Raw genomic sequence first — 12245 nt, 5'->3', positions numbered from 1 at the left:
TTACTGGCATGGAAATATTTCTTGGGCTCAGAAAGAAAAAAGCTTTTTGCATATTGTTGCAGTATAGTTTTGTTGTTTGTCTGTCAGGGAATTTCCATTCTAATGCTGAAACAAATCAAGAATTAAAAAGGCTATACAGTTGACTGAACACTTTCGGAAAATAGTGTAATTGTGATTTCATGCCTGCTTTATGGTAATACCAATACATGGAAAGTGATTTGTTTAATAACATATATATTTTTCAAAATAACACAATCAACATACTGGTATACATACAGTATACACCAGTATAAAGAATAAATTGAGAGCCCAGGTTTATGATGTACAGGCATGTCCAACTTCCAGCATTATTAAAACTACTTTGACCAAAAAGGAGAAGTGAGCTATCTGGTAACATTTTAACTGTACTTTATTTGCAAAGCGGACCTCCAGTCAGACAGTGTGCTCATTATCTGTGCTATTTTGAGGTAATTTGTCATTAAATACAGGCACCGTGTCTAAATTGACGTTTTCAAAATTCCAACTGTTGAACCAAAGATTATGTGGTGAGCTGCTCAGCATCAACTGGCGAGCAATTAGTAGATCACAACTACCAACTACCTGTTGGAGACCACGCTATGATAGCGTCACTATGTTAAAGCTGGATAAACGACATGTTTATTTTAAACATGTGAGACACACAAATAGTGTTTTGAAGACAAAACATAATTGTTATGATAATAAGAGAGTAGAGATGGTCAAATGAGCCTCAAAGTGTGTCAGACTTCCTGAATTGCAAAATAGTGCTTTGGAGCTTGTATTGTGCTGCAAATATCACGTTTGAAGCTTCACACGTTATAGCGCGTATTGAGCTTGTTTGTGTATTTGTACGAGTGACACAGATTGTTTAGATTGCTCTTCCACCAGATGTCGCTAATGTTGTTTTTCACTGAAGCACCAAAGCTCCAAATTCGTTCCGGTTCAATTTGAAGGAACTCAAAGCTTCATGAAGCTGCAACCGATAAATCAGTGAAGCATAAAGCCAAACATGTAAAAATTGTGAGCTTGCTTAACAATGGTTCATATACATTTTGTGCAGTGTGTACACTCTACCACGTATTTAGAAACTATTGCCGACTTATGCTGGATGAAATCTTTATTGTGGGGGAAAAAAATGAAATTACAAAAAAATCATTTATCTGCGAATTTGCAGGGCTGTGGATGCTGAAGCACGAATATGTGGTCGTCACCCAGCATCAAATGGCAACATATAAATGAAGACTCAGACAGGATCATGAAATTGGCAATGATTGCATTAGCTGTAACAGCTGTAGCCTCACCCACCCAGACCCCCACCCCAATGTGGGGATCTGATGGCTTTAACTCCCACATTGCACCTGTTCCCGACAGAACAGAAGTACTTTGTGGGCCTGTGACATACACAGTCTCTCTTATTGCTTTGCCTTGTTGCAATTTCAAATTCTCATCTGTTGTTAAAAGCAAGACAACTGCTCAATGTCAGCCTGCTTGGAGCAGACACAATTTTGACTGACTGTGACACACGATATCCTCGCCTGGAGCCGAGGTATTTGTGTGAGCGCATGCATTAGCCTTACATCCTGATGAAAGGTGCGCCACAAGATTTTCTTTTCCGATCTCCTAAGCCACTACCCCAGATTAATAGGCATTTAAGCAGGCTAATGCACACGGCCAGTGGGCGCAGTATCCACTTACTCTTGTCGGCCCCTCTGAATGAGCCCCTAATAGATCTAATCAGTCTGCATTTTGCTGCAGACCACAGACTGCAACAGGCATGTCCCCCACCTTTTGCTTTTTAATCCTTCCTCGCCTCGTTTCCACTTCCCTCCCATCTTGATTTGTGTTGGAGTTCCAGTGCTTGATGCCTCCATTAGCAGCCGCTTATACCATCAGAACTCCCATGTAGCACTCCCACACAGCTCCCCCCACTGCAGCTACAGAGCAGATTATTCACTTTAAATTATTTCCTTTTGCATACGTCCCTGAGATTCTTTCAATGCATTCATTGGAAACTTCAGAGATGTTTGCTCCACAAGAAACACCTCATCATGTTAACATGTATGACTGGCAGTTATCACAGTTCCAGCCTGTTTCCTTTGGGTTTTAAGACGCTTTAGTGCGTGTGAATAGGTGGTTTGATTAAGTGCTGAAGTCTGGTGTTTGTTTGGAAAGGTCATGTTCAAATGCCAGGCGGTGTTCCGTTCATACTCTTGGAACACAGAAAAATATTCTCAGTCACGTTAATGCTGTGTCAATATCTGCCCTGCCCCACAGAAGACTTCCTCTCTTTCTGCTTGACTCACACGCAGACATGTGGACGTCTCCTTGTGAATGGAAGTGATGTTTATGGCCTCAATGAAACCATGCAAAGGGGAGACAAACAAAAAACTCGATTGAGGGTGTGTACATGTACTTGCAGCCTGGTGGACTTAAAAACTAATAAGGTCTCTGGTGTAGGCAATGGCAAAGGCATTATTCATTAAAGGTATAATTGACACCCCAAGTGTTTACACAGGTGGCCATCATATGGATTGGTAGCTTTGTATATATTACTGTTTAGGCCTGTCACGATAATAAATATTGCTGGACGATAACTGCCCCACAAATTATAGCCGAGAAATTATTATTATTAATATACAACATTATTTTCAGATTTTTTTTTTCATTTTCGTGATAACTATGGCATAATAATGCAAGTACACGGTATCAAAAGCAATAACTTCAATTTAATATTTAATTGTATTGGGAAATTCAAGGGCATTTAAATTAAATTAAATTAAACAAAAAACATAATAAATAAAAAAAACAAAACAAATAAAAGACAAAAAAACCCATAAAAATAAAATGGACTGTCCAGCAAAAATTTAACCTATAATAAGCTTGGCAATAAATTTGGAGGTAATATCTCAGTAAAAATGGTGTAATTAAAGAAATAATGTTATTACCACTGCATGGCAACTTAATGTGCAACCGGTTAATAACACATACATAGGCCAACTACTACTCATAGACGATAATAACAACTACATCAACTCTTAACATGTAGTACTTTGGGTTACTATTCACCAAAAGGTGTTGCAAATTATGCTGGGAGACAGAAGCAGTCCCAGTCGCTGGCAGTGCTTCTAGCATTCTAGCATCTTCGTGTGTGTTTAGAGTTAATAGAGTTGTTGTTGGAACTGTTTATTATGCTCCATAGTATAAGTAAGTGTGTAAATGTGTTTACTTACCTGTTCCATGTTGTGCTGTCATTTTTGTGTTTGCGTTGCGTCTAGTGAGTCCCCCTGTTAATTTCACTATGTTATAATTTCAAAAATGAAGAGCTGATTTCTGTATGTAGTTGTTTTTGACATCCGTCCTACCTATATTCGTATGAATCAGTAATGGGATACCCAGCTGAAGCAAGGAGAAATGGCTTATGCCTGTGGGGTGATAGGAAGCCACCATCTGGACCCCTGTGCATCCTCATCCATCATCATGGCAACGGTCACATAATCTATAGGTGTTTGCATGTGTATGCATGTCTGTTTAAAATTTTCCGGATGCTTACAAGCTTGCTTTCACCTGCTGTTTTTGTCGTACATCTTGTTTGACACCATACATATGTTAGATTAAATTACATATATATGGATTAAAACAGTAAGTTAAGAGTACATTTACAGCACTTACTGGAGGTAAATGTTTCTGGAATGCTGAAGAGCTAGCAGGAGACATGCTCTTATAAGGCCCGTTAAAGGTGGCATAAAGTGTTGCACAACACTTCAGGGCAAGATAGTCTCAGGACTATATGATTCATTTAATCAAATTCATCATCATATTCATCAAATTATTCATTGAAACTTCATGCTCCATGAACGTGGGCACTCATTTATACACATTTTTTTTGCAATCTTCCTCCATTATGTATCATATGGTGACAAGTGCAGACTAAACATCTGCCTCCAACATGTACTTATGGCTCATTTTGTACTCATTTTGGCTACTCAATGATTGATGCCCACACAAAAATGAACGAGACATTTCTTGTAGCATCAAAGCTTACATGTATTATTGTATTTGACTAACTTTGAAAGGAATGTGAAATATTTTCCATCTAAAAACAGATTGTGGGATTTGACCTGGAAAAACATTTTTTTTCAGCATTAGAGTTGGCGTGAGTTGATACGATGCAAGAGTGCACAAGATATAATCAAAAAATATATAAGGATGACAAGAGAGCAACATATTATAATCATGCATATATTCTTAATGACTGGATTTCAGAAATTTGTGGCGCCCCCAATGGATTGTGCTCAAAATGCTTTGAAATAGACAGTATACATGTAATACAGACATCCTTAGTTTTATTATCATTAGACACATGGTGAATGAATTATGGGAAATGTTATTGTCAATTATTCGTCTCCTTTGCCGAGATACTCCATCCAGCTCACAAGATGCTGATAAGGCAGCATGATTATTGCACAAGTGTGCCTTGGGCTGGCCACTATGTCCAATTCACACAACGTAATGCTAGATATTCCACACGTTTTAGGGAGCTTGCAGTAATTTCCAGTGTATAAGGTGCAATATACAAATATGTGGCGACAAATGACATTTCCCACTATGTTTGGTGTGGTCATGTTTGAATTGCCTGACATCTCGTATACTTTTGTAATTCAGACAAAAAAGTGCTAATGTCATAAGGGCTCAAAAAAGTACAGTAAACAACTAAAACATGGCGCAAAGACACCAGCGTCTGCATTTGTTAACTCATGAGTTGCTATGTTGCTAACAATTGAATGAGCAACATCAATCAAAGTTTTTACCTTAACCAAATGTAAACATTGCTTCACTTGGAATTATTAAATAAACACCATAAATATACTGCCAAGAACGGTGATGTACGTAGCACCACGGGCATACTTCTTCTTCCTTTGGTTTAATGGCGGGTTGCAACCATCGGTAGGATAAAACCTTGATCGCAGAATCCCTGGTAAATATGTTAATATTGTACTGTTTTGGTCCACTTAACATCCACTTTGGCTCTATGCGGCCCCTGAAACCAAATGAGTTAAACACCCCTCTAATAACACCACAATGTGGTGTATTTATTTAAGGAGTAGAAGAGTTGCAGTGCCAATTTTTTCATGTGACTTATGAGTTACATTCAGATGAAGTCATTCAGAAACCTGAGTGTCACTGTGCATGTCTGAGAGGCGTGCACAACTCCTACAGCCACAAACCATGAAAAATGATGACATTGTATACAGTATGTAGGAAGCAACAAAGCTACATTTTACAGGAAATTTACAATTTTTTTTTTTTCAAAAATCAGTTTCATACATTGTACATTTCCAGAGCAAGCCTGTTTTTTTTCTTTTAATCAATTTCAATACATCAAATTTGTACAAACAAGCACCTGTTTGTACAAACTAAAGACAAATTGAGATCCGCTGGGAACAATTGCTTTAACAAAAGTTCCCCACGTCAATGAATGAAGAGTTGATACACATGATTTAGTGTACCCTCCCTTCCCTGATAAACTGTCCTTTTTTCTGGACTTTCTGCCTCCTGTGAGTTTCTTATCAACACCAAATCCTGTCTGAGCTCAGTCACTTCTTATCTCAAACCCTCCATACTAACAAGAACCGCCTAGCCCCCTCCTCAGCACCACCCCACCGCACATTGCTCACACACCTCAAAGCAGTGTGTGTATGTGTATGTCAAGTATGCGTTTGTCACTGTCAACTTTCAACAAGAATGCAAGGTGAAAGAGGAGACTCAAGTAGGGAGGATCGAGGTGAAATGCTTCTTCCAGATGTGTTCCTTCTGGCAGAGGAATCAGTTACCTTTTTAAAAGTCGATAACTCACTCGGACTCATTTTAAATGACATTATCAGCGACCTGTGTGAAAATCCCATGTTTGCTGATGTCGTAATGCATGTGATGGATATTGATGGGAAATATGCCACTATTCCTAAACAAATGCATGCATTTATGATGTATTATTATGTGTGTAGACCTGAAGACACTTGCTGATCTCTAGATCAATGATAAAATGGTGAAATCAGTTAAGACGATACTTCATGGTTCTAGATTGAGAGCAGCATAAGTGTTTGGTCTCAGTGTTTTTCTTTGTTTCATCATGGTTAGTGCGAGAAAAAAAACAATTCCCACCAAATGCCAAAATGAGTTGTGGCTTTTTGACAAAAACAACCCTTTAAAGTCAATAAATTTAACAACTCATGTCAATAGACAAATACCTTTCCCATAAAAAAACATCCAGAATTTGACCCACTCATAAATACAGTTTGACATAACAAGTACGAAAGAATTGCACTAAGTTGTTTGTTCTAAGTTAGAGGATACCACATACACCACATTGTGGCATTTCCCCAAGGAGGCGCAGCAGCTTGAGGGAAAAAAAAATCTAACCATCTAATCAAACTTGAGTTAAGGTTAAAAGCAAAGTGTGTCAAAAGACACCGAACTCACGAGATATGATGATGCACGAGAGTGGGCCCATGAGAATGACACGACACAAGAGTTTAACACTGATTTTAAGAAGAGTACAATGAAAAAATATACCTGGACAAACAAACTTCTTAATTTAAACATGTCACAAAACAATGCAGGTGCGTTTTCCACTTTTCTGACCCACAAATGTAGTTAGAATGTTGTATTCTCGTGTTAAACGATGCCAAAGTTTCAGATAATGAGGTTTACACATTTGGAAGTGAGCCCTAAAAGAAATTTGGGATGGCTCAAAAGGCTTGGGTTTCAAAAGGTGTGGTAATACTGATTTCCTTATATGGGCGTATTGTAAGCTCCCCTATTTGGGTGTAACTCATGCCAACATTAGTGGCCACATTAGACTTTGCCAATGCTGTAGAAAACCACTAAACGCTAAAATTCTAAAGCTACTTACCATTGAGAGATGTCTTAAAGTGTCTAGCACTATATCCGGATCGGATTCGCAATTCAACACATACAGTTGTATGTTAAAAGCCTACATTTAAAAAAAACATACATCACCATTTATTATCAACTCCTATATAAGCTAGCGTGTGACCAACCACGTGTCTGGGCGTACAGGTGGGCACCACATAATCCAAAGAAATACAGCTGAATAGGTGCAGATTCTGGAGGCACTATAAAGCTTTGTTTGCTGGTTATCGCGTGTAGCAAATTGACAAAAAATTAGCATAATAGGGCTCATAATAGGGCCTTTTAAAATCTTAAAATGTCTTCCGTATGATTTAGAAAGGTTTTTAGAAAGGAATTGCATAAACTTCACAGTCTCGCTTTTGAAGGTTTAGATTTTTGACAACTCAACAAGATAGACATTTGCTCCGAGGCTCCACCTAGTATATTTGTCATTCAATTCTTGTCTTTCAAAGTTATGTAGATATTTCATAGCAGGCTGAAGCTTTTAAGATCTAAGTAGGCCAAAAGGCACTTGCTTTATACTAATAAAATAATGGTGCTTAATCTTGAAAGTGTTGTGACCTTACTACAAAACAATTTGAACCACTGTTTCACGGACAATTCTGATACCAAATGGAGATACTGTTGGTCCGTGAGCTAAAACTGGCTGCTATCCTTTAAAAAAAAGAAATCAGTACTTTTTGGTTTCGAACCAGCCAGTGACCTTTTGTTCCGCTAATATAGTTGCACATGGCCCAGTTTCCAACCAGTGTGAGCTCAGCCTTTCACTGGATGATATGTTCCAGCAGCTCAAGCCAAACCTCACTTGAGCAGAAAAAGCTTGAAACAGCTCAGCTCGTGTCCAATTCACAATAGACTTCAGAGACATATTTCTTTGCTTCAGTGACTTTTGACCTATTCACTGCCTCATCATATCATAATTCTTTTTTTTAGGATCCTTTGTTTTGAAGAAGCAGCCTCAGGCAACATCCTTTGACATGAAACATAAAGTAATCGTCTTCAGCTGTATTTTCAAATTATTTTTTGGTAGTCGTAGTTTTTCTAATGAAACTATTTTATCCATGATATCACCCGTCTATTCACTGGACTCTACAAACATGCTGGTTTACTGGGATGGTATGTCTTGGCCACTAAGTAAACAAACGGATGTGACACAAAAAATTGTCAGTTTGTGTGTACGGGTGCAACCACAGTGAGTCATTCCATATGTGTTGTTTTCACAAAGGGTTTTCTTTTGACTGTCGCTGCAGTAGCTCAGTAAATCAGAACTCGGGCTCAAAATATGGGCAAAAATTGACTACTGACTAGTTGTTGGAGAGATGCTTGTCTACTTCCTACTTCATCTTATACCAGTGGGGCAGGGCGGTGAACTGTCGGGGACATGGGGGGTTTTCATTTTAGTACAGACCTGTATACAAATTTATATCACTGAACATGCAATTTGAATATTGAATACCCTTTTATGCTCAAAATGTTGGTGCAATTTCCTGGTATTAGTTTTTGCACAGTACAGACAAACGAATAGATGACAGCTTCTCTAGTATTTAGTTCTCTAGTATTTGTATACCACTGCCGTATGCACACCCCATTACTGTGACAGCTCCTCTTGCATGTCTGCATGTGTGTGGTCTGGTGTACAACAAATATCAAGCAATATTATTCAATTAAATTTCCCTTCAGGGATCATAATTAATAGAACACATAAGTTCAAATTAACCATGTCTGTGAGATATGGCATTGTTGGAAAAAGTGTCTGTGATGATGCAATCCATCCCCAGAAATTATGTTTAGACTTGCAAAATGTCAGAATTGTTGTGATGGCACATCATGAATGCTTGCGAAATTAACAAGTAGTTGTATTTGTATTTGGAAAAATACTCTGTCAGTTACATCACAACTGATTGTTTGAATGTTAACTTTAGGTGTTCTGTGATTTTACAGATGTTGTTTTGGTCCCAGTACTACCTCCTCCATCTTAGCAGTAAAATTCATTCATTCATTCATTCTTTCAGCAGAGCTTACAAATATTTTGAATGCATTTGGTTAGCAGAAGAAAAACATAACATGGCAGCCTTTCTTCTTTCTTCAGGATGCAGCTGTGCCTTCGGGATGACATTTCTATGTATTGCTTTAAATACATTACATCGGTTGGAGAAAGTCACGGTGTATCATGTTTCTGCAACATATCATTGGTGTCATGCTGACAACATGCCCTGTATTTGATCAGGAAATCCTCAATGCCAGCCAGTTTTACTTGAGTAAATATTTAAAACATTTGGAATCATGCTGAACACACATTTATAATGCAGATCAATGGACAAATATTAATACATATTTGATGCTATTAATCATTTTTGTATTTTTTGACTACGTCAGTGCTTGCCTTTCGTAGTTTCCATAACGCAAACAGCATGCATGGTAATAACAAAGGCTGCAGTCCCCACAACGCCATTAACCTCATGACCGAGCTACTTCAAGCATCATTTACATTTACAGACAATAAAAGTGAGTTAGCAGAGAACTGATGTCACCTTTGACCTCAACTACTACTTAGGCTGTCTCATCTCAGATATAGTCATCTCTTGCCACTTCGCAGTTGGAATTTCAAAGCTTCACTCAATTGTTTTTAAACTACATGAAATAATCAATCAGAATCAATTAAAGTACCATTATAAAGCATTCAGAAAAGGCATTCAGATTAGGGCTGCAGCAAATATTTTAGTAATCAAGTGTTCTACTCAATTTTCTTTGGATTAATCAAGTAATCTGATTAAATGGCAATAATTAATTCACAAGAAAAAAATCGTAATATAAATGTTTTGTGTAAGTGGAAAAAATATAACAAACAGCAAGTCAAAAAACAATGATCGAATAAACAGAAAACCACAGCTTCTACTTAAATTGCTGTGAATGAGGGTTTTTTTCCCTTCAGTCTTGTTGGTAAAAGTTCATTCATATGTTCAGTTCAGGGGTTTGCAACCATTAAAGATACCATAAACAGAGCCTTTTATTACAAAAAATAACAGCTAAAATGAAGGTAACACAGCAAAAACATAAGCCAAACGTAACACAATAATACATTAACAAACAAGTAAATGACATCCTCTGCGTGGATGATGTACGAAAAAATTCCTCAACTACTTTTTGCAATTGAAGTATCCGAATAATCGTTGCAGGCCTAATTCAGATGCTGTTAATATGTGGTATTCTACCATTATCACTCGGTGTCAGTAATGTTACTGTAATGTTGTGTGAGACATAGATTGCTTGATCGCTAACAACAGGCCTTTATTGCAGGTTAGATTTATATCATAACAGGTATAATAATGCCCAATAATTAACTAATTAACTATTTTGGTGCAACTCATGCCAAACTAAAATTCAACTCTGAACTCCTGACGTCATGATGTCACTGAATATAAGAGGTTCCTTGTTTTTCAAGACCACTTTTCAGGAAAAAAGCTCAAGTCAAAATCAACCATTTTTATTAACTTTAACATACAGTTATCTTTTTGCATATGTGTTCAATCTTGATTGAACACTGTAAAACATAAGCAGGTTGAATGTGTCATCATATAGCATCGACGAATCCCTAAAAAGTTTCACTGAACACACAGCTGAAGGTGAGTTGTTGCCTCACAGATATCAGTTTTTGTCTCTGATCTGGCATTTGTGTGTAAACGTTGATCCCTGTGCTTGAGTGCTTCACTCTGGCCATTTGTTTTTAAGACTCAAAATTTCCTATGTATACGATTGACTGCCTTGGCGTTTCAGCCTCTGAAACTGACTGCTGCCATTCTGCCACAGCTGTACAAGTGTGCTCACTTTGCCTCAGGCGAAGGATGTGCTCCTGCGTGCAAGCTGATCTATAACGCAACCACCCTAAACTGTTGGTCAGCACGCATAAACAAGCACAAATTTGACTGATCTTTAAAGCTTGACCCAATGACTCAACCTCATCACCCCAGTATACTAAATGTAAAAACTTTTATAGAAATTCCTAGCTTAAGAACCCACACACACACTCCACAATGAAGCCGTTCCTCTGACTGGAACCTGACAGAAAACTATTACGTTTTAGTGAGTGAGGCTTAGAGCTTCAGTGCGAGCAGAGCACTATCAGGTACCGTCATCGACTTTGACACGGAGCGCGGGGCTCACACACACGCATGTTATTTCTCACCTAGCTAATGGACTGAAGGTGTCACGGGTCATTTTTAAGAGCAAATGTCAGAAATGTTTTGTCTGTCTGGGAGGTGTTTAGCTGTTCTCGGGCTCCGAGCTGCGCTCTCCAGGCCTCTCAGTTGCACCATGCTAAATGGTCTGTGAGGTTATAAATAATGGAAAATAAATATTTTTTTAAATCCTTTTGGGTTGAAACCACGGGGAAAAATAAATACCATTTCTATGAATGGAAATCAGTGCTGGTAATACATTAAAATGTTATTTGATTGACCTTAGGAAAACTTGAGCAGGTTCTGCATCTTTTCCCCTGGCTGGATAAGACAGTGTTTTCTTTTTTGTTGATCTGGAACATACCGACGGGAACTCACCAGTATAATGCATGCGTGTACATGTCTTCAGTCTGCTAAAATCACGTTGTTTATTCTCTTTGTGGCACTATTCATGTATGACATTAGCGCAGTACACGTGATGCTGTCTAATACTGATGATTATTTATGAAGCCCTTTAAAATGATGTTACCCAGTCCACATAAACACAAGAGTTTCATAGCAATATAACATAAATAAAACGATTAGTAATGCATTCCTTAATCTCTCTATTTGCTGGATGTGAGTCATGTGTCATTTTTTCCACTGAGGTCTATCGGCCCTTTGTGTAAGAGTCACTCCTCGTTGCTCACTGGGAACTGCAATTTTCCATCAAGTGGAGTGTGGTTAAGAAGGTGTTGCATGGTCCTTTTGGCCACCAGGGGGAAGTGTTGTTCTATACAGAAAAACAAGCATGCTGAGTTTGCTAATGTATGGACTGTGGCTGGATATGTAGGATTTAGCTTCATGGAAGAAAACAGGCCTTTGGCATTCTTAATTTTGCCCATTCTCCTCAAAATTAATGTAAAATTAATGTAATCTACGTTTTTTTGTTGTTGTTAACGTATACTCACACAGGTCACATGTCCTCACAACTACAAACACTAGAGAGAGCCAGTATTGCCTCATTTTGGAGGGTCTTGTTTTGTCTTGAGCAAATAGTTCCATTGCCCTGTGATTGGCTGGCGACCAGTCCAGGGGATAGCTGAGATAGGCTCCAGCACCCCCGCGACCCTCGTGAGGAAA

Source organism: Doryrhamphus excisus, chromosome 6 (genome assembly GCF_030265055.1).
Source record: "Doryrhamphus excisus isolate RoL2022-K1 chromosome 6, RoL_Dexc_1.0, whole genome shotgun sequence".
NCBI lineage: Eukaryota > Metazoa > Chordata > Actinopteri > Syngnathiformes > Syngnathidae > Doryrhamphus > Doryrhamphus excisus.
This window is presented reverse-complemented; position numbering follows the sequence as displayed.